Below are 23,159 nucleotides of genomic sequence, written 5' to 3'. Positions count from 1 at the left end.
GAATCCTGTTAACACAACACAATGTGCTCTAGTTTTTAGTTTGATATTGGATGCAAGTTTTAGACCAAGGAGGAGAGCGTGGGCAGTGTGGGTTTGTACCAAGCTGTGAATTAATTTCAGATTTTCCCCAAGGAGTATTTTTTTTCTGATGGGGAAAAGAAATCCCAAATCTTTGAAGTAAAAACAGTTAAGAAAGCAAAAAACAAAAAGAAAAGATGTTGACTGATCATCTGCCCTCTGCCAGATGGGTCTTCTACAGCTCCAAAAGTGTTATGATCCAAAAGACTGTCCCCGTATAGATCCATATCTCTAAAATGCTTAGTTATTCTGGCTATCACCTCACTCTAATACACGATTCAGCTAGTATCTGTAGTTTATGATCCCCCCCCACACACATACACACAAAGACATTAATGCACATAGCCTTTGGTGTGGATCTGAAGTGAAGAGCATCTCACTCCCCAGTGCAAGTCACCGTGGTAGCCACTTGTTTAGAGGTGTGCTAGAAGAGATCTATCTGGCCCCGTGAGTGTATGAGCCATGGCAGGGGAGACCAGGGAAGACTGCTCTATCTTCTTCCCTGTATTAGGGGTGTGTGTGTGTGTGTGTGTGTGTGTGTGTGTGTCCACATGTGTGTGCTCATTAAGAAATAAATGCCTAGCACAGGCACACCAAAGCTGAGGGAACTTTTGGAGTAGTGAAACCTCTCTGACTAGAACCAAAAAATGTGTATTATTTTGGTCTGTTGGAGACTTTGATTATTGTCATCCAGGGTGATCTGAGGAACACAAGTTACAGGTCCAAGCTGGATGTAGACATTTACTCAGCAGAAACAGGACACTTGCATAGTTCCTGTTTCTTCATGCCCATATGATAGAGCAGGACACAATTTCTCCAAAGTTCCCATCTCCATTTCTTTACAGTGTCTGAGAGGCCCGAGAGCATCCAGTTCCTTGCCTGGAGACAGGTGGGTGGACACCAGTCACAGCTCAAAAGCATCTGTCCTCACTCTACTGGTAGGCTCTAATAATGATTTGGCCATAGACATCCCTGCTTGGGACAGAACCACACAGAGTCTTCTTTTCTTCTTAGCTCCTGTTGCTCTGTTTTGAAGCAGCTTGGAGAAAACATGCTAGAGGTCAGTCCTTCACACAGCCAGTCTGTGTCAGCGACGCTCTGGAGAGGAGGCTTGCCCTGGTTTGATTTGGGTAGTTTGGGAATACCGTGCAAGGAGCAATCCAAAAACATAGAGTCAACTGTTGAGGAGACATTTCTCCACACAGCTGACTCCAAGCACAGATATTACAGAGCTGATTACAAAGTGCAACACAGAGTTTGGATGGCACATGCTACATCTCAACCCCACCACTACCCTTAGACGTGTGGGTGGGGCAGCTACAGAAAGGCTGCAATACCCCAATGATTGGCAGTCTGAGAGGAAATAGAGGGAGAAACCCAGGTCAGCATCATCATTCTCAAGGTGGGCCCTGTGCACAGAAAGCCTCCTTCCTGCTGCACTGAATGCAGTTAATGAGAGCTAGTGGGAACCGTAGCCAGAGAAGAAAGACTGGGATGATGCCACGCGGTGGAGACAGCAGGGCTAGTGTCAAGGTGCTCCTTTTGAGCCTTGATGTGAGTCGGGTATACTGGGTATGTGTTCTTAAACATGTGACTGAAAACCCCCAGTGTTAGAACCAGAATGAGCTGTAGCCCAGGACAGTAGCAAGGGAGGATCAACCTGTTCCAACTTGGAGAATCAGGAAAGAGTGCCTGGAGAGGGTGGATTTGCATTCAGAGTTTTAAAACATTCATTCATTCACTCATTCACATTTATTAGAATCCACGATGTATCTGGCTCTGTATGGGGTGCCTGTGGACGGACATCGCTCCAGTTTCTGCAGAACACGCAGCCTGCATTCATTTCAGACTGGAGGTTTGATAGGATCAAATATGTGGCGTCCCAGGCGGCAGGAGGCAAAGTGAGAGAGCAAGATGGCGGAGATGGAATCTACTGTACCTGGCGCGCATTAGCTACCACGTTTGTTGTCATGACAAAGTGCCCACCAAAGGCAACTTGAGAAGAGAGGTTTATTCTGGGCAACCACGAAGGTGTGTCCATTGTGGCAGGAAGGCTCAGCAGCAGGAGCTTGAGGAAGCTGTCACGTGGACTCCACACCAGGAGGCAAGGGAGACAAACCTGGCACTGAGCCCACTCTCTCCTTTTCATCCTGTTCAGGACCCTGCTCAGAGGATGGCGCCACCCATGTTCGGGGAAGGTCTTTGCTCTTCAGCTAAACCTTTCTGGAAAAACCCTCACAGACACAGCCAGAGCATATTTCCACCGTGATTCTAAGTCCAGCCAAACTGACCATGCACATTCACCATCACAGGGCAACTGGAACATGAAAGAGATGGTGGTTAGGGGTGGGACTGGAGCACGGAGGAGTTTAAGCAACAGTAAACAATGTACAGTTCATTCCGAAGGCCGGAAAGTAGGAGCTCACATTTGGCTTAATGTACATTTTAGCTTGAAAAATTCAGTGGTTTCCTATTAGGCAAAGGACACACTATTTCAATTACATCTAAATTATAATATAAAGACTGAAACCTTCAGCAGGGGCCCTGAGGCCTTGTCTAGCCTCTACAGCCTTATTCTGGACTATCCCACCATTCCTTCATGCTTCTGGGGTCAGGGATGGATACTCTGTCACCACCCACCACCGGGCCTTTGCATGGTTAGTGGCCTTTTCTAGAAACTCTTTGTCTCTTTGCTTAATTAACAGATCATTCTCCAATCTCAGCTGAGCCATTGTTTTGTTCTCACAATTTCTCATGATCCCCACTCCAACCCAGGCCCACTCATGTAGAGTATGTAAATATCTGTTAGTGACTGACTCCTCAATTGCTGTTTCTCCTTTCCTCGTTTACCCTCGAGGACAAAGACTCTTTTGTTTATAGTTTTATCTTTGGTGCCTGGCATATGGCAGACATGCACCAAGTGTTTATTTTAAAGACAAGAGAAAAAGCTGGGTTGGGGAGATAGCTCAGGGGTGTGTGTGTGTGTGTGTGTGTGTGTGTGTGTACAATCTCTGTAAGGTCAGTCTTCCTCTAGTGCAGTGGTTTCTCAACCTGTGGGTCACGATCCCTTGAGGGTGTCACATATCAGACATCCTGTATATCAGATATTTATATTATGATTCATAACAGTAGCATAATCACAGTTATGAAGTAGCAATGAAAATAATTTTACAGTTGGGGGTCACCAATCATAAACTTTGAGGACAAAATAATGGCTCATCTGAGATCTGGAGAATGATCTGTTTATTAAACAAAGGGAGAAAGAGCATGAGGCACTGTATTAAAGGGTTGCAGCATCAGAAGGTTGAGAATCTCTACTCTAGTGGCTGACCAGGCCAGATCTGGAGGGCTCATTGCTTCAGGGGGCTTCTTCACCTGGCTCCGATGGGAGAAGATCCTGTTGTTTTCCATGAGCTAATTAAGAGCAAGGCCTGGCCTAAGCTCAGGGAGGCCAAGGCATAGATTGAGTGAGGATGTGGGTCAGAGATCCAGGGAGTTTCAACTCGGTGTGAATGAAGGGGTTAACATTCAAATGACAGCAAAGTGACAGCCTGAGGAAAATTGCTTTGTCACAATAGTCTCTGAAACTGTGGAGGCTCAGAATGAGTGGGCTGGTGAATTGTTCTTCCTTCCTCTTGGGACTGAGAGAAGAAATGGGCTCCCTCCACAGGAGGAGAGATTGAAGCAAATCATCTCTCGACAAGCTTCCACAGAGCGCTTGTAAGTTCTTCGTCTCTGGGTAAAGAATCAAGGACAACCAGTAACTTTCCCTGCTCCTGCTCTGCTGATGTGCACGGCTTGGGGCAGGCTGAAGATGGTTCTGGGGTGGGGGGGGCTGGCTTCCTGGCCCACTCTATAACCTTTAGCCGATGCTGCCGTGAGGGGTTCTCTGCTGGAGAATGGGTGCTCTGCAGGACATTTGGGGTTCTCAGCAAGAGAAGGAGCACTCTGCAGGACATTCCTTGTTTTAATCTGGTAATGCTTTGTGAACCCCATAAATCAAAAATGCCAGGCTCCAAAGATTGGGGTAAGTTTTATGAGTCCATCTAGTCCTATTTGTTTTTACCTTCTTTCATTCCGTCTCTCCAGGGAGACGGACTCTCAAGGGCGGGCAACCCTCACAGAACTGGCCCAAAGCCATGGTGGCAAATCTGACTCCATTATCCCAGGGCAAGGAGTGCTGTGGTTTCCTCCAACCTGTCCCCTGGTTTGGCATGAACGTGGTGGATGGTCAAGACTGTCTACACAGCCAGCGAACGGATTAAATTGCAGGAACAGTGATTGAACAAGCAAGGTACTATTTTTAATGTAAATAACTCCTGAAAAATGTGCCCAAATTCATATGTTTGTAGGGGACCATGCTGAGACAGTTTAATACCTACCCTGTCCAAATATTTTCAGCATGCCACAGTGCTGACTTAGCCTGCGTGCAGATTCCTTTTTCTTCTTCCTTTTTACTTTCTTTTTTCCTTCTCTCTCTCTCTCTCTCTCTCTCTCTCTCTCTCTCTCTCTCTCTCTCTCTCTCTTTGAGGCATGACACTTTCTGAATGAAAAATAGGCAAAATAGTGTGTGAAAGTATAAGCAAATGGTGAATTTTTAAAAATCATTTGACTAATTAACTTAATAGGCTTAATTATTTAAATTATATGGCCCAATAAACTTGTAGCAGCTACTGAGCATTTGAAATGGCATTGGTGTCTAGATTATCATGGTCCACTTTAGTTCCTTTTTGTAAGATTCCTCCAGTGTCAACCTCCAAACCTAAGCCACCAATCTACAAGCTGTACGTTTGAGACAAGGACTCTGTTAAAAATTATTTGATATTGCACAATTTCATCCTACAGATAGATGTTCAGTGAATGAGGACAACTGAATTATCTCTCTAACCATATAAAGCACATGTTTACGTCCACCTCGAGGCACTCCAAATGGGAAATGACATTCTCCATGGACAGAAAGCACTCAGATCTATACCTTAACCCAGGAAGATCTGTCCTTGAAGGAGAACATGGACTCTGAACCTTTAGAGTAAAGACTTAGATCCTCACTCACCCCTGTGGTTTTTTATTATTGTTTTGTTTGATTTGGTTTGATTTTTTGAGACAGGGTTTCACTTGTAACAGCACTGGCCAGCCTGGAACTAGCTCTGCAGGCCAGGATGGCTTCGAACTCACAAAGAGCTGCCTGTCTCTGCCTACCAAGTGCTGGGATTAAAGGTGCGTGCCACCACTTCCCGGCAACCCATGTGTTTATCCATACAGTTTTTGTGTCCCTTGCTCCTTTGAACACTGGGGGATTTGACTAAATGAAGCAAAATTATCTTCTCCAGGTTTATGGCCCAGTCATTTAGACTAAAAGCCTTGAACTCCCCGGAGTTTGTGATGCTTTCAAGCCCTGGGTGAGTAGTGCTGAAGTCAGACAGGAGCTGAGGCAACATCACAGTCCTCCCTTCTTCTGTATGCTTCTCTTCCTCTGTATGCCTCTGGAAGGAAGCAAGGAAACCTGTAGAGAAGGATGCAACTGGGGGAGGGAGTACGGCATGAAACCAAGAAAGGCAAGAAAGAGACCAGAGAAGGCAGCATTGTTACTGTAAACAAAGCTGTCTGCAGGAGCTTGTCATGAAGATTATTAAGAACCTCCCAAGACATAGTTGTTGATAAGCCAGGAGCAGGGAGTTGCTAGTGAGATAACTGTGTGTCTCTAAAAATGATTCAACTGGCATCAGTCATTCTATCAGAAGATCATGGCAATTCTCCAAGTGATCGGTAACCCAGAATTATGCCTAGGCTGTTGGCTTAGATAACCAAGCAGATAAAGGGATCTATTCCAGAATATTAGAAATATTGAAGAATATATGGGTTTGGGATCAAGAAAATGGTGTCCTCAAGATGGGAAACATGTTTTTGAGACCTCTAGGACATTGTCCAAGTGGTGGAATAGAACTTGAAATTATGGATTTGGGAGATCACAACTAGAGACAGCTAGTTATGACACAGTGATGGCTCATCCCAATTATCCACTTGACTAGATTTGACATCACCATGGAGACACACTTCTTAGAAGTATCTGTATGGGTATTTACAAAGAGACTTAACTGAGTATGGAAGACCTACCCTGGATGTGGGTGGTACCATCCATGGGCTAGAGTCCCAGACTGAATAAAAATGGAAAAAGGAGACGTTGCATGAGTTCTGCATTCCTCACTCATTGCTTTCTCATCATCAAGATGTGAGAAGACCCACCCTCCCACCACCATGAACTTCCCCAGGCTTCACCACCAGGGCTAGACTATCAAACCATTTCTCTGTCAGGCATTTCACCAGAGCCTGAGAGAAGTCACCACTGCAAAGGTAATGGTTATTAAGAACAGGGCATAGAAGTGCCATTTCCTTGTGATCTTACCCTGGGCGAGCTGCTTCTCTCCATTGCAACTTTATGCTTATTCAGTGGGGTAGTTTCTACCCAATGGAGTCATTATGAGGATTAAATGTGACACTACATGTGAAATGCTTAAAAAGTGCATGGCACTCTCAATAAATATTGCTACTAAAGATGCTAATTAGCTACCGAATGAGGATCAAAACCTATTCCTTCTGGGTTTCATTCAGTGTCGTATGACATCAGTGCATCCAGAACCTTTAACCATTCAAGGCATAAGCTCCTCACCTAGTAAGTGAGAACAACGGCACACTACAACTGACTGCTACAGTATTTGTAAAGTACTTAGAACAGTGTCTGGTGTTGGAAATTCTATGGAAGGTTTCTAGTACTAACAATAACAATAATTTTTTTCTGGACTCTGCTGTCTGGTAAAGCAAAAGTACTTCCTATGAAGTTTCTCTGAGCTGAGCCTGGGAGGGTGGAGGAAGTCAGCAGGGAGTATCTGAAATGCACTGAACCAGGAAGTGAGGGATCTAGGCGCTCTGCTATGGCTGAGTGGAGCTAAGTCACTCCTGTTCTTTGGAAGGGTACCTGGGCTCGGAAGGCAAGGGGTAGAGATTGCAAATCTCTCAAACATGCAGATCTCCAGTGACAGTGGCCATATCTAGCACAAACTGAAGCATACTCTCAAAATAAATAAATGTCTCTGTGAAAGGAATCTTGGAAGATAGGGACATGAGGGAAAATCTGGCTAGGAGACAGAAAAGGCACAGGCTTCTTTCTCCATCCCCTCTGGACCCCTGGGATTTGCTTATGGTCATTTGTATAGTTGAGAGTCTCTGGGGTTTGGATTGTTTTCTTATTTCAAAATCGAACACAGCAGGGAACAAGGTTGATGCTTCTATTCCTATTTCATCTGAGAGAATGGAGCACAAGGTTTTGGCTCTCCCCCCTGCCCTCACTCCCACATTGCTGAGATGATTCAATGCCTCATAAGAGAAGTAATTTTGAGATAATGACACAAGGCAGCAATTAAAAAATATTGCTTGTTTCAGGGCCTATAAATTGGCTGTTGGTAATTGAGGACAGAATGTGTTTTCTAATCCACTGAAATCATATCTTATTGCAAGCTGGTGTGGTAATTACTGTATTTGTACAGTACCGGAGGAGCCCCAGCCCGAGTTTGACAGGGAGTTGATTAAATCACCCAGGTGTAATTGAAGGCTTTGATTGCATTGCCTCGGAGCTGATCAGTTTTAGTAATAGCCTGGTTTTCTTCTGTCATGTGCTCTTAGAGCCATCAGTGGGGGTACCATCCTCCCCCCTCATCTCCCACCCAGCCCTGCTGCATCCCTGTGGAGAGAGAAAACCAAGACAGCTTCTTAGTGCAGAGAAAACCAGAGCTGGCAGACAGCAGCTCCCTCACTGCGGACCTGGATGACGACATCATCCAGCAAAAGCAACCTGTTTCTCTGGCTGCCTGCTTTGTTCCTTCAGAGGAAGAGGGCTCGGACCTGTGGCAGCCACAGATGCCTAATGTCCAGGAGAGACAGGAAAAGGAATCAGGCTCATTATTTGCCCATCAGGTGACTGCAAAAATGTTTTTAAAAAAAAGCAGTTTTCAAGAGAGGAAATTTTAACTTACCCATCTTAAATGCATTTTGTTGGTCAGGTTTTGAGGGAGACTCTGCGATTCTATGTGGAGAAGAACATTGGTGTTTATGATGGTCAGGAGTAACTGTAAGCTTCTTGAACTCATGAGTCACCTGCTGCCAGGAGAGAATACTCCAGTTTGGAGGATACAGCAGCAGCCCAACACAAGTAATATCAATATATAACTATGTGCTGCCATGCCTGGGGCCTAACAGAAGTAATGACTAATTACGAAGGTGGTGACAATCATTCTCATTGCTGAATTTGTAAGTGGAAGAATAACTGAGCTCATGGAAGAAACAGGACGGAGATAGGGGGCATTCCAGAAGGCTCCTGAGGTGTGACTACGAGTCTGTGCTATTTGTACAACTGCAGTGATGTCCCAGGTGATGGTAAAGTGGTGGAGACTGCATTCAGGACAGCAGCCACCACGTGGTTCTCAGCACACAGCTCTGACACAGACACTGGAAGGGTTGTCACTTTTTAAGTTCAGTCTCTGTCAAATGAGCAGAAGTGGGTTGTGGCAATTTTTATTATTACAGAATTAAAGAGACAAGAGACATAAAACATAGCATCAACTTAGCATCTTGACCTGAAATGGAAGCTGATCCTGTAGTTCTGCATCTGATTTGCAAGAAGTGATAGTACTCAGTGATATTTGCATGAAGTGGTGGTGGTGCTCAGTGATATTTACTATGCAAGAAAATTCGAGAGAAAATGTTACATAAATTTAGTAAAATTTAAAGGAATTGCAAACATCTTTTTGATCTTTTTAAGAGATGCCAAAGGAGAAAATGCATGATATTACTTATATGGCTCTTCTATTTATGAGTATTAATTTAATAAGTGACAGTCTTTAGCTGTCAGTCAGAGGCTAGCTGGAACAAAAACTTGACATTCAGCCTGTCTGTGCTTAAACACAGAAGAGGTACAGAAATCTTTTTATAGTCTCACGACATTCAGTCCTGAATCTCCACATGTTAAATAAGTCACATGTGAATTAGACAGAGAGATGCCACTGTTGGAGGGGCATGTTGGGAAACTGATTTAAACAGACAGGGGCTGGCAAGATGGCTCCGCAGTTGGTAGCGAATGCTGCTTTTGCAGAGGACCCAAGTTCATTTCCCAGCACCCATGTCAGGTAGCCCAGAACCACCTATAACTCCAGCACCAAGGGATCCAACACCCTTTTCTGGCCTCTGAGGACACACACACGCACGCACGCACGCACACACACACACACACACACACACACACACACACGCACGCACACACGCACCTGTAAGCACATGCCCATACACATACATGAATAAAAATAATAAAATAACAACAGGTAGACAATCTCAATCCCATGACATGGCTTTCTGTGACAAACTATGAGAATCAAGTCACAGGAAAGTGAACAAATCATTTGCTCATTTTGGAAACAGACTCAGATGAGAAGCCTCTCTGCCCTAAGGTGGTGTCAAGTAAGTACTAATAGACCTTGAAATTGATTCCCCACCTCCACATCCCATGAGTTTCCATGGTGTCACTTCATAAGCAGCCCTCAATCTCTGTCACTTTTTCTAAACAGTTTTTCAGCTCGCCTCTCCTACTCCACAGTTCACCTCCCCTCTATTACTACTTTTGACATGTATAAGCATCTCCTAATTTTCAAAATCTGTTTGGGATACACTACTTGGTTCACCTGTTTGCTACTCACAATCTACCATCTGCTACAACATCCTCATGAGAAAATATAGGAATGGAAGTTGTGTAACGATTTCCTCCATATATTACATCCTGCAGGGAAACACCATTAAGACTCAGGAAGTAAGCAACTCAGAAGCCTCAGGAAGTCCCCGAAACTGAGAAGATATACTAGGTCCCTCCCTCTAGCATTCGTGTGCAGCAAAGACTAGGGAGAGACTCTTCCAGACCAACTGAGCTGCCTGGAAGAGTCAGAGACCAGCCAAACAGTCTGAAAGAGAAAAAGACCTGTGGAGCTTTCTGGAAAACTCTCAGATCAGCTGAGCTGCCTAGAATAGGCAGAGACAAGACAAGCATCTGGAAGAGACAGAGGCCACACAAACTGCCTGAAAGACACAGAGAGCAGCAGAGCAGCCTGTAAGAAAATTCTCTCACCTGCTGAATTGCCTGCAAGTTGTTTAGTGAGTTCCAGGGTCCCTGCTTTGGTGGCCTGTCACCCATGTTTGTCTGGGCTTTTGGGGATCAGCTGTCTTTGAGTCATTTCTGCCCCAGTAAATGACCTTTCACCTACATTCCTGTAACCCTGACAAAGGTCATCGGTTCACCAGGTTGGCTTACGTTCGCCATTGGTTCCCTCTCTGTGGTTAATAGACGCTCCTGCGTATTTTCCCAGGGACAATGTCACATGAGATTTTCCGGTGACAGGAGTGTCAGTCCAGAATCTTATACATAGTGAAATTGCATTTCAAAAATTAAAAGGAAACAGACATTTCTCAGATAAAGGAAACCTAAGGGAATATGTTACCACAGATCTATCTGAGTAAATGACTAAATTTAAATTAAAGGGGGTTATTGAAAAAGAAAGACATAAAGTAAAATTTAAAATAAATAAATACTGTTAAAAAAGAAAAAGAAAGACAATTTTTTTTAAAGACTCTTCAAATATTTTGAAGAAGAAAAAAAATACCTAAAAATACAAGTTCAAGAGACTTCTTCCTCTCAAGTTTCCTAAACTTTATGCAGGAAGAATTATCATAGTATTCGATATGATTATCAATATATGTAAAGAAAATATTCATAGCACCTGTATTATATGTGAGTGAGGGTAAAGGGATTTAGAGGCAAGTAAGATTTCTATAATTTATTCAGATTGGTAAAATGTTCCCATTTGTAGAGTTTGATGAGCCAGATACACACACACACACACACACACACACACACACACACACACAAAAATGCCATAGTGGATCAAATCAAATCAAAGTAGAATCTTGAATCTGTCATGTGCCTGATGGGAAGTTAGGAAAAAGGACACAGAAAAGTGAGAAACAGAGGAAAATGAAAATGAAAAGAAAGTTGCAAACTCAAGTCTTGGCCCAGCAGTAACTGTACTTTGTACATGGTCAGCCATCCCATTCGTACCACACCATTTTAATTGTTTTTATTGCACTTGTACATTTGTTTACGTGTGTTTTCAATATAAAAGAAGTTTTGTTTTTTACCTCAGTGCAGAAAATAGTAGCCAGCAAGGGACCTTATTTTAGCACTGTAGCTCCAAATGTAGAGACAAGCTGGGAAGAGGAGAAAAACTTGGACCGATGTGATTTCCTCTGGATTTGCGTTTGTTTCCGAGAACTTGCACAGAGGACGTGGCTGATGCCCTCATTTGGCTGCGAAGCATTTGAGGTTGTTTGTACTAGAAAAAAACAAATCCTTGTGAAAAGCTGGTGGGCTGCTGTCAGATTGCTCTGGGCTAACCCTCAGAATGCCGTCAGCACAAAGATGGAACTAGCAGCTGATGTATTGTGGTAATTACTCAATACAGTGAAGGCAAAGGGGGGGGGGGTAACAGTGAGAAACGTTTTCCCACAAAAATGTTACGTTTTCTTGGGATTTTGTGTTTTCCTATGCTCTGCCAGCAACAGACTCAGTGTTGATGTCTAGTTATGGGTGTTGAAACCTTCCACAGTTCATTAGTTCTCCCTTTGCAAGAACGTGGAAATTCTACTATGTTCTAAGAGGGAACTCAACTCTGTGGCTAGCTGTGTAGAGAACATTCTGTGTAACCTGTGTGCTAGTGAGGCCGCCTGAGCTGCTATCACAGCAGATCAGTCATATTGACTCCTCTCTGGAGAAAGGGCACCCATAAAAGGCTCACGCAGAAAGATGTCCACGTGTCGTTTGCCAGTCCCCACCACACCTCACCAATGGTGCAAGAGGTTGCAGGTTGGAGCTGGTGCAGCCCTGGCACTGCACAGCTGTAATCTACTCCGGTCTCCTCTCCTTTGGCAGAGACAGCTCACTCTTCTCTGTGACTGTGTCTTTCCTTCCAGCAAAGTGTCTGTGCCCTTAGGAGATGCCCTGGGCTCTTGCATAAGTACAGGGGAATTGGGTTCTTCTTTCTGCTAAAATGACAATGGCTTAAAGAGAGGGAAAGGAACCCTGGTGTGGCTGAGGAAGACACTTCTCAAATCTCTTTCTCTCCCCCCACCACTCTGCCATTCCTTTTTCCCAAAGGGCCTTGCCAAGGTCGTCCTGCAGAAGGAGAGATGGCCAAAGGGTGCGTGTTTCCCTCCTGCTCCAAGTCTGCACTGGATTCTACTCACACCCTAAATACATGGATGTTCCTGGGTACAGGGACTCTGTGAAATGGAGCTGGAGCTCCTTACCTGAACTGGAATGAAACTTCAGTAGAGAGCAGCTATGTGTGCTTTTGGTGGTGTGGTACCAATTCCTAGAAGGAGGAGAGAACATGTACTAGGGGACAGGGTGGCTCATACTTTGTATTTCTCCATGATCCCCTAGGATATAGAGCCCCAGTTTCCACCTCAGGAGCTTATCTGGTCCTGGAGTGTGAACAGGAAGCCACCCTAGTGGGGGGGTCATTGGACATGAGTGGGATCAGTTACTTAGTCAACTGTCACTACTCTGGTTATGACCGACTTCAAAAGGCAAGCATAGAAGGAGCAACCCCAGAGGGTCCGTGTGAAGAGCACATCCCCCACATATATCTCAATTCCTCCATTCCCCTGAGGCCTCCTTCTTGTAAAATTTGAAGGCTGATATTTTTCTGTGTTCCAGCTTTGGAGACCACAAAGTTGAATCAAACAGGGAAGGGCCAGGGGGTCGAAAGAACACTATAAGAACAAAATGAACAGCGGGATTAGGAGGGCTCTCTGTCTTCAGCTTCTGCCCCACTGAGCCTAATCAGTATCGTAACTCACTTGAGATCCTTCTGATTCAGCCTCTCACGCTACCCTCTGACCCTAGCAGGATCCTGCCAGCTGTTTAGTAAGGGATGCTTTTGTTCTGGAAACCTCAAGGACAAATCAGCCAGACACTGAAAAGCAGTCCCAGATCCTCACCCACTCTAAACAGAAGATAAGATGTCCTCTTTTAGACAAACCAGACTCAATCACTATGTTATTGTATCAACAGTAAATACCATGTTATGCCAACAGGAAACGTGTCATTCTTGTTTACTTAATCTCTCCACTTTGCACAGATTTCAGATAAAGTTAAACAGATGTCTTCTAGCCCCAGTTTTTTCTTATAGACTTCCAAAAAATCCATTTATACTTTGAAGGCATTTGTTGAGTGCTCTCTCTCTCTCTCTCTCTCTCTCTCTCTCTCTCTCTCTCTCCCCCTTTCTCCCTCTGTCTTTCTCTCTCCACTCTCTCTATGCTGGCTTCGATTTCAGACTATGTAGACAAAGTTAGCCTTGAAAGCCTGGGCAATCCTCCTGTTTCAGCCTCCCAAGTGCTGGGATTATAAGAGTGAGCTACCACATTTGGCTTTGACTCACCCCATTGATTTCCTCTTTCATCTCCCCAAAAGATCATGTTTTATAAATAATGAAATGTCCACAGATTCTTACAGAGCATTACTGGCTACACAATATATCATGAACTATTATATAATAAAGTGAAGCCTTTACATTTTACAAATAACTTTTCACTTCATTACCTGGAAAATTCACAGCCTCATGAGGAAGTAATTTTTATTTTCAACATTTTATAGATGAAGACACTAGAATTTAGAGACCCACCTAAAATGACACCATGAAGAACCACGTTCAGGCTCCCTGACTCCAGACCCGATGTATAACTTTCCCCCTTGGCCAATGACTGTGGCTGTGCTGAGGAGAGTGCTGGCCTTGGGTTCCATTCCCAGCACTGCGTAAACTGGGGCTTGATGGTGTGCACGGGTGATCTCAGCCCTTGGGAGGTGGAAGCAGGAAGATCAAAGTCATCCTCTACTATAAAGAGAGTTTGAGGCCAGCCTGTGCTACAGTGGGCTACAGGAGACCCTGTCTCTCTGTCTCTATCTCTGTCTCTGTTTCTCTGTCTCTCTGTCTTTCTGTCTCTCCGTCTCTCTCTCTCTCTCTCTCTCTCTCTCTCTCTCTCTCTCTCTCTCTCTCTCTCACACACACACACACACACACACACACACACACACACACACACACAGAGTCAAGGTTGATCATGAACACGAACTATTGGTAACCATGCCAACTACATTGATAATAAAAGGGCTTCCAAGCCAGTTCAGGGACTTTTGAAAGTAATGCTACTGGAGCATTCAAACACAATGATCTCTGTGTGGTATGCCAGCAGTGGGAAGCTAGGGAGAAGACCTGTGTGCTCTTTCAGAGCCTCCTAGGCCTATACAGCCAGTCATCAACCAGAAGGCCACACCTGTTCTTAATGCAGGTCTCCAATTGGGCTATTTAAATTTCCACCATGACTAAGCTATTATGTATACTTAGGCTTCAAAACTACAGAAGCCTGGTGATTGATGTGAGAAGTCACCCCACAGGTAAAGGTGAAGAGGCCCTGGTACCAGGCTGCGATCTAATGGAGCCTGTTGCTGTGGAAGCTCAAGTTCTCCTCTCCCGGTACTGGCTCTCTGCAGCCCACTGGCCAGCAGGAAGCAAAGCACTAACATGGTTAATGTGGTTAAGGAATCTTCTAGGACAGGCATGGCTACTTTGGGGAGACACCTCTGTCCCTGCCAGGCATAGTCACAGAGTGATGTCAGGAGAGGGGAGGTAGGGGAACCTTCACAGAGAAGGACTTTTGTATTCTAGGAAGACATTTTTCCTATGGAGTGCTCCTTTGTAGGGGAGAAGTGAGCTTTTCAAAGGTGACTGGGATGTCTCCCTTAACATTGTTCTGTTTATTAATCAGTTTTCCAGAGTGGCCTGTGTGTCAGACTGTACTAAATGACAGGGGTGCAGTGGTGAATTAAATACCAGACCTGGACCCAACGATTCCTTTGGTCCCTGGGAGAGTGGGAAGGGAATGAAGTTTAGGCACGATGACGGTTTGAAAGAGAACAGGAGATGCAGATAACAATTCCCGGGAGCTTTGATTGAAAGTTGCCATGGTGAGAGGGTGAGTGGCAGTCCCAGCCAATCCTTCAACTGAACCACCAAAGCAACCTTGGAAAGCCCCAGGGTGGGCCAGAAAGACATCCGAAGCCACTCCAGGCTCACATGCCAGCAGAGGGGGGATAGGGGACAATGGGCAAGAGACAAAGAGACCCTGGACATGCGGGGTCTGCTGTTTTCTGCCATCTCAAGGATGCCTGGGAAGGTCAGGGAGAGATGGTTTTTATCTGACAGGAATGGATGGTATTTGGAAGTACTGTGGACATTGCTGAGTCAGACTGGGATTAAATCAAATTACACATTCCACCAATTAAGCCTCTTACTCACCAGGAAGTGGGAGCACAGGAAGAGAGAGGGCAGATGAGTTGAAAGATGCTTGTTTATTCTCCACATATCTATCTCCGACAAAAATTTGCTATGATTTCAAGATTTTGTGAATGTATAGAAGGCACCTTTAGATTCCTGTTTATATCCTTTCAGCCTTTACTGAAGGTTACAGGCAGACTGCCTAGGCATGTGGTTAACTTTCCAAGTCTCTTGACTAGTATGCCATCAGCCAAAGAAATGTGCCCTTCCTGAAAGTAGATGGGTCAGGCCATGGCCTCAGAAGCGACTGAACAGCCAGTGAGGAACTGGAGCTGGTGGAAAGCTCTCCAGCTTTCTTTCCTCCTCAGAGGACAGATCTGAGGGGTGGTCTTAAGGATTCCATAAAAATTCAGTCCTCAGCCCTGTGTTCCTGCATCTTCTTGCTATGACAGAGCCGCCCCACCCATGCTCCTTGACCCCGAAAAGGCTGCTCTGCCATCAGAGAATTCATGCCTGGAACCCGGCATCCTACAAACCCTGTAACTGATGCTACCCACAGCTCTGCAGACCAGAATGTGTGACCACACCACTACTTGCCCTTCTCAAAGGCTCCAATGCAATTTTCCTTCCACCAAAATAGTCTCCTGGAGCTGTGGGGTTGTACCAGAGGCTCGGCAGAAAGGACTTACCCACAAAGCTGGACCTTTCGAAGCAGGAACCAGTACTTAAGTGGGCCTGACCCAAAACCCCTGAAAATGACCAAGTGACAGTTTCCTGAATCTTCATAAGGCTTATCTTCTCTACAGCTCACATGTCTTATAAGTCCTTGAGCAAATTGGGTGCCCTTGTTGTCCTGTGTGAGCAGTATTAGGCCATTCCACCAATGGTCCTATAAGGGACAGTCAGGCCTAACAGGAGAGTGGTCACCACTCTGCCAGCAAAGTGTGCAGACTCCAACCACATGTTCTGAGTGGTGTGGTCGGCTCTGCATAAACTCAGTCATTCTAATCCTCGTTTCTAGGTCAGTGTTATCAGAATGTGGCCATAAAGGTTTATCTGTACTCTCTGGCTACAGCATACCTCTGCTACAGCAGCTAAAATTTGAGTTACTACTTGGCTGTGCCCCCGTGAGTTGGATACAGCAAGGAAATCATTTCTTCTCTTAGGACCTACCTGGTTTCTACAGGAGTAAGACTAGTAAATTGCTCAGTTACCTAATTACTGCCACTACTTCTGTGTAGCTGGGTGGCATCCTCCTCCTCCTTTGGCTACCTTCTTTTTCCCTCCCAGATTTCTCCTTCTATGTATTCTCTCTCCTGCCAGCCCCGCCTATTCTTTCTCCTGCCTTGCTATTAGCTGGTCAGTTCTATATTAGACCATCAGGTGCTTTAGACAGGCAAAGTAACACAGCTTCACAAAGTTAAACAAAAGTAACACACTTTAAAATAATGTTCTACAATATTACCTGAGTCCTATAGGAAGGGCCATGATAATATGCTGTGAGTCTCCAGCTGAAGCTTCCTTCAGACCCTGCGTTCACAGCCCTCAAAATCTCTATGTATCCTAATTTCTGCAAGATATAACCACATAATAATTTCTAGAAGGACATTCTGGGGAGCTCAAAGAGTCTGTCTTTGCTCTGGCTTCATAGAACTTCGCCTCCTGGGTATTTGGCTCTGCTCTGGACTGGTGACACAGTTAGAATGACTGGCCTGGGACAATCCCTTGCTTTTTGGTCCATTTCTTCCATTGAGTTGTGGATGCTTAGCGAACCTTTGCTAGCCTTCTATCCGTTTTCTTCCGAGAATACCATGCTTTTTTAGCCAGTTCTGTTGTGTGTCAAACCACTTTGTCCATCATCATGATTACGGCAAAGTGGTGGTGGTTTGTCAAACCTGCCCTGTATTCGGGGACCACATCTTTCTCTGCCTGTTAAAGCTCCACGGCTGCCTCTCCAGCCTAGTGACTTGCATATTCCCCCGGCTCTGCCCTGCTTCTGTGATGCATCCTCTTGTGGTGGGTCTTCTGGCCTCACAGAAATGTATTCTCTGCCCCCTTGTCCCGTCGTCCACTCTGGCGAAGAGACCCAGGCTCTTCTGCATCCTGCATTGGTTAGTTCTTCTGCAAGTGTCAAAGAGCCACCCTTGAAGCACATTTTCACCTCTGGGCTTCTCATCAGAATGTTAATTCTCATGTCACAAGAGAGTAACCCTAGATCAGTGAATCCTTGTCCATCCAGCCTTACCCACATTTCAGCCCTTCTGGGTAAGGACTTTGAAAGTCTCCTCCCAATGCTTTGTTCCTGGGACACATGTCAGCTGCTCAGTGAATTTCTTAGGCATGGAATTTTGTCCATCTTTATCAGACTCAGAAAGCTCCTGGTGGACTATGATAGAGTTTATCCCCAGTTATCAACCAGGACCAGAGCCAGGCAGATCCTGGAAAGACATCAGTTGTCTTTTAGGTTTCTTCAGTGTTCTCAAACACAGTGAAAGTTATCCACGGGGATCTTCAGAGACAATGCCTTCAGGAATATTCACCCAAGTTTCCCAAATACATGTCTTAGGATCTCAAAGTTATCCCTACCAAGATTCTAACTTTAAACTGACAAGCCTGCTTTTGCTTAGCATTCAGTGACCTTGAGCTGTGTCTGTTCTGGGCCTTCAATGTGTTCACCAGCTGTGTGTGCTTTTCCACTGAAGGAGATAGATGTTTCCTCAGCCTTAACTACTTGTTGTCAGTTACCCACAGAAGCGTTATCCATCGTCAAGGTATCAGTACAAGTTAGCAGAACCCAGCCAGTTCTGCAGACCATTTCCCCAAAGTTTTCTAATACCTGAATCACTGCACTGCTTGTGAAGTGACCTCTTTATGTCTATGAGACATGATCCCATTTATCACTGGAGAAATTGTTAGCGAACAATCTATATTTGTGCCAGGGACCATCCATGTCTACCTGTCACTCTGAACAGCAGCCTCTTCTCCTGACCAATGACAAGCATGCCAGTCCCAAATTCCTATTTCACTTTTCTGAGAACTCTCTTGGCTGCCTATGTTCATTAGGTCCTTCAGGAAGTAGACATAAAGATAAGTCAAACTTGAAAGAGATTTATTGGGGGAAGCAACCATGAAGAAAAAGCTTGCATTTATTTAAAAGTTCTAATTCAGATAAATAATTTCCCTACCAGTGACTGGACTCATAAAGGAATTAAGGCAAGCAATTCCTGAGGTATGTTGGTCTTCTCTGAGCCACGGCTTTCTCTCAGATTCTTCATTGTTGAGGTCTAAATTTTCTGAGAACAAGACAAGGAAATTGTAAGGAAATGTCCTACTTGTTCTTTTTACAATCAGACACCATTACTAGCAGGATGTAACCCAAAGGGTACTCGGAGGAATGAAATCTGACAGATGGATGTGTTTCACTTTGCAGAATTTGGAAAATTGAAATATGTACACCATACCATTGATACTTATTCAGGATTTCAATAGGCAACTGCTTTGAGTTCTGAAAAAGCTGATTCTGTAATGACACATTTACTAGAAGTTACGGCCATCATGGGTATACCTGCACAAATTAAAACTGACAATGCTCCATCATATGTCTCTGTTAAAATGAAACAATTTTTTTCTTATTACAATATAAAGCATATTACAGGTATACCACATAATCCTACAAGCCAAGCAGTTATACAAAGATCAAACAGAACTCTAAAGGATATGCTAAATAAACAGAAAGGGGTAACAAAAACCCCCAGAAACAGACTGCATAAAGCTATATTAACTTTGAATTTTCTTAATGCCAATGAGAAAGGAACAACAGCTGCAGAGAGACATTGGATAATAGAAAAAACTGCCAAATTAAATCAGCCTATATACTTTAAGGACGTGCTGACCTCAGAATGGACACCAGGGTATGTGTTACGTTGGGGACGAGGTTTTGCTTTTGTTTCTACAGGAGATGATAAGCTATGGGTACCATCAAAATCGATAAAGGTTCGATCTGAACAAGACAGACCTCTTAATTAGAAGAGGTAATAGTTCATCAACCAGCATGACCATCCAATTTAAACTAACTTATACCATTAACACATGCCTTTTCATTTAATCAGATATAACTTGCCAAAAGGGAACCTCCCCAAAGTTAGTCTTGGGAAAAGGTTTTTGTTTTTGTCTTTTAGGAGAATGAAATCTAAGGAATCTGAAGAACACTGGACAAATGAGACATCTGAAGAAAAAGGACAAATGATCTAGAAAAAAATGTCCCAAGAAAAAGAGTAAAATGGCCTATTGGTATATCATCTATAAAATTTCATAAGTCTTCCTAAATGTTGTTTCTGCTCTTCTCTAAAGACATTTAACACTATTGTTCTTCTTGTAATCCCAGTTCAATTAAAAATTAAAGCTGACTTTGGAGTTGGAGAATGGCTCTCTCCTTCTTTAAACCCAAGCATGTTGTTAAAAGGAAAATGCAAACTCCTTGTATCATGCCGGAAGAAAGAGCCATCTTCTGATATGGGACAGGAGAAAACAAACAAAAAAAAATTAAGGGACTATTCTATTACCACTAATCTCAATTTTTTGATTCTATTCTGATCTTTTAAACTTTTCTTAAAGTATGAATTTTATATCAAAATTTATAAGATTAATGTATATATACATATATATTTTAAACTTTGTTAAGATATTAATGGTCATATAGAGTACTAATTCTAGAACAAAGGCTTCAATTAGCTGCCTATACATGTCTTTGTGTTCGAGTCTCTATCAGTTTTCTGCAGAAAATCACGACCAGGCCTAACATCAAATTTGAAGTCTCCAGGAAGAAGATGGGGCCCCACAACAACAATAATTCCACGTGGACAATAATAATACCACTAAGCTGACAAACATCATCTACAGATCAGCTTTGAACTACAAGGTGCTCAGAGCAATTTTGAGATGACTAGCTGAGATGATCCAGTTTCACAGACTACTTGAATAAGGACTTGAGATAAACCCTGAACTTTGGCATTATACACAGACTGGATAATGAAGGATATGGTTACCTTTCCTAGAATTTGACAATTAACCCCAAATTTTTCTTTTCAGAATAAAGATGCCTTCGCCCATATCCAGCAAGAAGCAATTTTAAGAACACAGCACCCACATTCCCAAAGAGGTGGTGTGGGCCAGGTGGTTTTTGGTCTTTTTAATGGGTTTTGGGTCTGGGATAATTTTCATTGTTTAGGAGGGCTGGTTACAAGTTGTTGTTAAGGGTTAGGAAAAGGGCTAAGCAAAGGAGATTAGATTTAAGGTTCTAGAGGGTAGATTATTGAATCTACTCTGAAAAGTAAAGAGAGGATATAGATATGATATAGATAAAAGATTATTTAATCTACTTTTAAAAGACAATTACTAGTTTTAAATACTTTACATTAGATTGGATTTTTGTTTATTGTATACAAATTATATATATATATATATTGAGATTGATATTGTTAGAAAATGCCATACGTATATTTCTAATCTTGTTCAAGATATTGTACTTATGCAGTTCATTTAACAATGTAATGAAATTTGCTAATCCTTGAATGTTATTATTACCAACTATTAGAATATAAAGAAATGAAAGTTAACAGACATTACCATCGAACTGGTAGTCATATTAGGTATAATTTCAAGATCGAGCAGATATATTTTAGATAGACAGGTCATCTTCAAACCCTTCAGAGATCTACAGAATATGGCATTTAAAATGTTTTAATAACTTAGAATTTTTTTCTTTTCTTATGACTATGAGACATGTCGGCTCCTGGCAGTACTAATCTACTTCAGAGAAAATATGGGCATTGAAGAAACTGCATATGGAGTTAACTTTCATTGTGGCAAAAGTTAGCCACTGGACAACAAAGTGTCCTCGAATCGACTGCTGACAAACAGGACAAAATGGACAGGCAGGACATGAAACAAAGGACTACTGATTCTTGCCAAGACAAGTGTGGTTGTGGCTTTAGCAACAGGCATCCTCGGAGGCCAGAACAGTATGGCATCATCCCTGAAGTGGCCTTTGCAATCCAGAAAAGGTACAGTGCCCCTTTCTTCGAAGGCAGTTGAACTGGCAGTGGGTCGATGGCTTCTGGTGTGCAGTGGAACAGCAGCTGAAACAGTTATTCTTGAAGAGTAACTAAGCTGACAGAGTCTAACCTCTCAATGGTAAACCGGCATTTAATAAAAGAGATGAAGCCACCCACAAGCCAAGAAGAATGGACAGCTGAATTAAAAAAAAACATCAACAATTTCCAGAATTTAAAATCCTGAATCATGACGTGACACTAGGGGAATTCAGGTGTTTCTGGTATATGGACTGCTCTCACCCAAAATGAGGTTGAACTGTTGGCCTTGTGTACATCCTACTTCACAAATGAGTCTGTCAGATACGCTAAGCCTATAGGCTGAAGATGATGTCCCAACACTGTGGAGAAACCTCAGGTGACTGTCCAGGCAGCTGGCTGTTTCTGTCAACTCACAATTTTTTTTGGAAGCCGCTTGCGTGCACTTCCTTTTTTTTAGGTAATGTTATTTCCTTCTTGGGTCTCTGAGGGAGTTGAAGATTAGATAATTATAGTTAAAAATTAGTAGTTATAGTTTTCTTTGTTATGAATTTTAGAAAAGAAACTCACTAAAGAGGTGTAAGTGTATAAATTTGAAAGACATTATAAGATAGTTCTGGTAATATAAGTTAGGATAGAAAGTGAATCAGGTACATTTTGGATTTACCAAAATAGGATAGATAATGGAATATTTTCTCTGAGTTTGTCAAATGCAAATGGACTAGACATTGTTTAGTTATTTATTGCTTGTATATATTATTTATAGTTATTGTACTTATTGTCTATAGTTTTTCTTATGTTAGTTATAACTTTTTTCCTTTTTTCTTCTTTTTATTAGAATAGAAGGGGGAAATATGGTGATATTTTATTTGTGCTGAAATGTGATTTTATTTGTATGTTAATAAATAAAGTTGCCTGGGGATCAGAGCTAAGAGCAAGCCATTTAGCAGAAGTCAGTGATGGTGGCACACGCCCTTAATCCGATCACATGGCAGGAAGAGTCTCTGTGTGTTCAAGGACACAGCCAGCATGGTGACACATGCCTTTAATCCCAGTACCAACCATAGAGACTGGAGGTCTGTATAGACAGGCAGTGACGAGAAAGTCATATGGTTGTGTTTAGAACCAATGAGAAGAAAGAAAGACAATGAACAGAACAGAAAGGCAATGAAAAGACAAGACACAGGAAGAAGTTCTCTCTCAGGGGAAGTACAGCAGCGAGTGGTAAGATAAGGTGGTCTTAGCTCTTGGCTACTGCTCTGATCTCTGGGCTTTTAGCTCCTTATTCGGCTCTGTGTTTCTTATTTAATAATACCGTTTAGAATTACATCTACAATCGCACCATAGTCTGAGAGTCACACCTCCTAACTCTCTATTTTTTAATTTAGAAATGTATGTATAATGTATTCACATGTACATGTTTGTGTATGTGCACACATACATACATATGGGAGTGCACGTGGGAGTTGGAAGTTGATGTCAGGTGTCCTCCATGGTCACTTTCGTCTTATTTTTTGAGATATTCTTGCACCAAGCCTGGGTTCGCCAGTTCTGCTAGACTGGTGGC

At 43.2% G+C, this 23,159-nt stretch overlaps 1 long non-coding RNA gene across 1 annotated transcript; it reads left to right on the top strand.

Moving 5' to 3' along the window:
• The first annotated feature begins 663 nt into the window (after positions 1-663).
• On the top strand, positions 664-22,871 carry LOC128119136 (uncharacterized). Its single transcript, XR_008221474.1, has 3 exons — positions 664-3,798; positions 4,168-4,372; positions 9,905-22,871. It is a non-coding gene; the product is annotated as an uncharacterized LOC128119136 (long non-coding RNA).
• Positions 22,872-23,159: the final 288 nt, after the last annotated feature.

The sequence above is a fragment of the Peromyscus californicus genome, unplaced genomic scaffold, assembly GCF_007827085.1.
Source record: "Peromyscus californicus insignis strain IS unplaced genomic scaffold, ASM782708v3 Scaffold_11__1_contigs__length_118956290, whole genome shotgun sequence".
NCBI classification, from domain to species: domain Eukaryota; kingdom Metazoa; phylum Chordata; class Mammalia; order Rodentia; family Cricetidae; genus Peromyscus; species Peromyscus californicus.
The sequence above is the reverse complement of the archived record's forward strand: the minus strand, read 5'-3'. Positions and strand labels throughout refer to the sequence as shown.